We start from the raw sequence: 5000 nt of genomic DNA, 5'->3' as shown, positions 1-5000 counted from the left end.
GTTTTCCTAAAATGTTTGGTCCTGTCTTAATAGAATAAAAGTTGTCTGTGAACATCAAGTTTGTGCAGCATATGTTCCATCTTATTAGCATATTTAGAGAAAAATACAGGCAATTCAATAGATTGGTTGAGATTTGTCTCAGAGCAAACTTTAGGTAAGAATGAAGGATTCATCCTGAGTGGGACTCTGTCATTATGAAAAATCAAATAAGGGGGTTTAATGGACAAGCCCTGTAACTCTGAAACCCTCCGAGCAGAAGTAATAGCTATTTCCATGATAGATATTTCAAGTCACAAGATGCAGCTGGTTCGAAGCGGGGTAGGATTATATGGGAAAGAACAAAATTTAGGTTCCATGGCATAGCTGGAGCTTTGATGGGTGGTCTCAAATGAACAGTACCCTGGAGAAAAGCTTTGGAGAGTCTATGTGACATAATATTACACCCCTGGTCACCTAGATGAAAGTTAGCAATTTCTGCCAAGACTCCAAAATGGATTAAATTGAAGCCAGGTACGGATCAATATTGCTCTGAAGTGCCCATATAGAAAACCTTTTCCATTTGTTAAGATATAACTTCCTGGTAGACGATTTAAGAGAGGATGGTAAAATACACTGAGCCGCAGCTGACAGATTGTGAATCCTGGCTATGTTTGGAATTGGAGCAGCCAAGCTGTCAGTTTGAGGGACTGAAGAGAAGGGTGGAAAGCTCCTGATGAATGAATCAGGAGATATGGCACTGGGTCCAGAATCCAAGGTTCTTCCAACAGATGAGGCTGGAGGAAGGGGAACCAAATTTGACGAGGCCAGTAAGGGGCTATTAGAATGATGGTCCTTCACAGAGCCTTGGCTTTCTGTAAAACTTTGGGTATCAGAGGGAAAGGAGGGAGGGCATAAAGGAGACCCAGGGGCCAATTGTGTACAAATGCATCTCTTGGGGTATCTCCCGGAGGGGGGATTAGGGCAAAGTAGCTGCTGCATTTCGTGTTTGTTGGAGTTGCAAAGAGATTGCAGCAAGGCTGGCCCCATTTGTGGAATATCTTATCCACTACTTCTTTTAGGGACCACTCATGAGGCAATAGAATCGCCCTTCTCAGTTTGTCTGCTATCACATCGGATCTCCCCAGGATGTGCGTTGCTATCAGAAAGCGCTGGGTGGAAGTTGCCCATTGCCAAACTCCCAGGGCCTCTTGACACAGGGGAGAAGATCTGGTTCCTCCTTGTTTATTTATGCACCAGTCCACTGACACACTGTCTGAATTGCAATAGTTCCCAGAGGGAGAGAGTCTTGAAAGGACTACAATGCTACAAGTACTGCTTTCATCTCCAGAACATTGACATGCAGGTGAGCCTCATATCTGTTCCACGTGCCTTGGGCTGTTCTTTCCTGATAATGTCCCCCCCCTATCAGGGAGGCATCCATGGTCACCGTGGCTGTGGGAGTGGGTAGAACAAAGGGGTGACCTAGAGTTACTTGGTGAGATGTCAGCCACCACTGAAGGTCCTTCTTGCAGGAATTCATTATCAGGATTTTGTGTGACATTGGGAGTTCTTGAAAAGACCATTGGATGAACAGGAGCCATTGCAGTGCACACATATGCATCTGACCCAAAGGAATCGCAATGATTGCTGCCACCATTGTCCCTAACAATTTGAATACCATTGAAACTGGGGCTTCTTCTCTCGGGAGCAGGTCCAGAACCTAATTTCGTAGAATACAAATTCTTTCTGGTGGAAGGTTTAAGGTCATAGTAATGGTATTTAGCTCTGATCCTATACCGTGTGGCAAGAAAGACTGAAGAAAATGGTGTCGGATGCCGCTTATATACCCCTGGCACACTGATGTCAGGGAAGAAGCGACAGCAACCGACGCCGGACCAAGACTTTGGAACTCAGGCCGACTGCGGGACCGCCTGACGGCAGGATAACCCAAGTGTGATGACTGCAGCAGGGTAACACGATGAACATCACCTGGAATCCCAAACATCTCAGATGAGCCGTGACTACTGCCATGCATTTGGTGAACACTCAGGGGGCTGTAGTGAGACCAAAGGGCACAGCGTGAAATTGATAATGACTTGCTCCCAGCCGGAAGTGCAGATGGTCTCTGGATGGCCTGTCCATTTTTATGCGGTAGTATGCATCCTGGAGATCTATCGAGTACATCCAATTGTCTTTCCCTAAAAAGGGAAGTATTGACTGTAGCGTGACCATTCAGAATTTTGTCTTTCTTACAGACTTGTTTAGTCTGCTGAGATCCAAAATGGGCTTTCAATCCCCTGTTTTCTTTGGAACTAAAAAGAACCTTGAGTAAGTTCAGGATCCTCTTTGGTCTGCTGGGACTGGTTGTATGACTCTTTTTTCCAGCAACCTTTGAATCTCGGAGGCTGCTTGTTCCCTGTGACTGGGTGGAACGTCCAGGATTTTTCTTATGGGGGGGGGGGTGGCAAAGGGAATTGAGTATCCTCTGGATATGATGCTTTGTACCCAGCTGTCTTTTGTTATTTTTAGCCAGGCATCTGGGTACAAAAAGAAGCATCCCCCGACTGCCTCCAGAGATGGACAGGCGGGCCTCCTCTCAGGAGCACTGATAGGGCTTCCCAAAGAACTGGTCTCTGTCACCCTGGTTCTGCGGACCCCCTCTGCCATGTGAGCGGCGTCTTCTTTTGTTACCCCTTCCTCTGCTTCTAGAGGGGAGGTTCACCATGAGTGTCCTGGAAAGCTCCTTAAGTTTTACGGAATGATATCTTCCCTCCCTTCTGTCCTTTGGGGTAATGTCTGGTAGGGGTGGAAAAGCAGACTCCTAAGGCAAACAGAGTCTTTTTGTCCTGCTGACTCCTGGTAAGCATTTCCTTCATTTTGGGTCCAAAAAAGGACGAGCCATCTAAAGGGGTGTTAATAAAGGATGACTTAAAGGGCTCCGCAAAGAAGCATAAGCACATCCAGGAATGTCTCCTAAGAGCAATTCCTGTCCCCGCTGTCCTACTCGTTCCATCAGCTGCAAAGGAGACCAGACGCATGGAAGAGTTTACAAGAGAATTAAGGGTAGTGAGCTGGGAAGTTACTTTCTCTGAGACCCCTACAGCTACTGAACCCTATAGATTATCTCCTAGTTCTTTCAGGAGATCCCTTTGCAACTTTGTAAAGTGTGTTAGACAGTTCAGTGACTGGAAAGCAAAAGTCACTGAACTAAACATGCGCTTACCATATCTGTCCATGATCCTAGAATCCTTATTAGGAGGATGGATAGACATAGAAGTTTCTGACAGTTCCTTCTTGGTGGCTGCTGCCACCACCATAGCATCAACGGGCACTCCTTTGGTCAGGATGGTCTTGTCCTGAGGGGAAGTTATAAATTTATTACGCCTCCTAGGGACAGGCTCCATGTTATTTGAGGACTCCACATCCTTTGAGAAATTAGCTCAATCAACTCATCAAAGGGTGGAGACACCCAAGAGGTGGAGAGCTGAGACCCAAAAGCCTTCAGGAGTACTGACTTATCAGTACGGTTAAGGAACTTCCAGCCACCCCTCTACTTAAGAATTTCCAGGATATCTGCGAAGGAGATATCCTCTGAGCGGGACAGTGAGGACCCTTCTGACTCATCTAAGTCAGTGTCCAAAATTACAGATTCTTGTGGGGAGCTAGATGCTTCCTCTTGCAAAGTCTCTTCCTGGAAACCTCTTCAGTTGGAGCTTCTGGAGAGGTCTCGGAAGAGCAGGGCTCACACAATGGGGCTTCCTGAGGGTCAGGGTCTCTACGCATTAGAAGGATGTGTGATGAAGAGGTAGACACCAGTGCTTTGGGGGAAGGAGCTGCTGGTTCTGATAGTGTGGTTGTTGGCATGGACAACACCTTCCTCACAGCATTGAAGGCACCTTGGTCCCGATGCGAAGAAACCCTCAGATCCGAAGATATGGAATATTTCCTCAGCACCAGAATAGAGGGCTCTGAGCCCGAGGTTGGAGCCAAGCTCACCCGAGCCGAGGCCCCGAGAGGCAAAGTCGGAATCGAAACATTGGTTCGACTATCCTCCCCGGACCCAACCGGCGAGTGTCAGCTCCTAGACCCTTCGGTCAACATCAAAGATGTCAGGGTAGTCGGGATCAACAAGCCTGAAGTAGGCGTCAGACCCGAAGGGTCCACAATTATCAGCTCCGAGCACTCCGGCTCCGAAACTTCAAGACAGATAGGAGGAGGAACAGAAGATGGTGGTGGGGGTGGGGGGGTTGTTGATTCCGAAGTCCCAGGGATTGACCTCGATAAAAGTTTGGTAAGCGGCGGTGTCTGCAGAAGACTCTGCACCACACGATCTGCGTCCATATCTGAAAGCTTGCTTGAAGTCCGAGAAGAATGAACAGATGAAGCCACTGACTGTAATACTGGGGATTTCAAGGTAGGAGATACTGGCTCCAATATCAGGGACCAGCTCCTAACTATAGCAACAGTTGGCTCTGATGACAGTGGAGCCGATGTTAAAGATTTTTCTGGTCTTGACTTACTGGTCGATGGGCTTTTCTTTGGTTCCAATGAACTCAAAAGAAGTTTTAGAATGTCTGTCATGGTCATCCTTATCCAGTGACTCCTGAAAAGAGGATTTCAATAGACCTCTATCCATTAGTTCTCTTACATTCATGCAACACCCTGAAACTAAAAGAGTGGCATATGGAACAGTCTTCCTGTAGGTGTGCCTCACCTAGACAGTATACATAATCAGTATGTCCATCAGTGATGGACATTTTTTGTCCACATTTGGGGTATTTTTTAAATCCAGACTTGGATTTTTCCTTCTCCTGCTGAGACATATTTGGCAACTAACAGCAATAGCTATGACAAAAAGGGAAGCCTATAGAAAAATGCAGGCTTGTCAAACAACAGTAACTTCTACTGGTTCTCTAATATAACAGGACTGTTATATACACACAAACAATAACTAACGTCTATTTAGATTAACAAGACTAAATCTAATACTAGCAATGAACTACTTATCAAAAGGTAATTTA

At 46.4% G+C, this 5000-nt stretch overlaps 1 protein-coding gene across 1 annotated transcript in view; it reads right to left on the bottom strand.

Annotated features, from left to right (window-relative positions):
- The window catches only part of NKD2 (NKD inhibitor of WNT signaling pathway 2), a 420097-nt gene that overhangs the window by 316055 nt on the left and 99042 nt on the right, over positions 1–5000 (bottom strand). The window lies entirely within an intron of this gene.

This window comes from Protopterus annectens, chromosome 3.part0, assembly GCF_019279795.1.
Source record: "Protopterus annectens isolate FY-2018-M chromosome 3.part0, PAN1.0, whole genome shotgun sequence".
In the NCBI taxonomy this organism is placed as follows: Eukaryota; Metazoa; Chordata; order Ceratodontiformes; family Protopteridae; genus Protopterus; species Protopterus annectens.
Note: the sequence above shows the minus strand (reverse complement) of the source record. Positions and strands in the feature narration are given on the sequence as shown.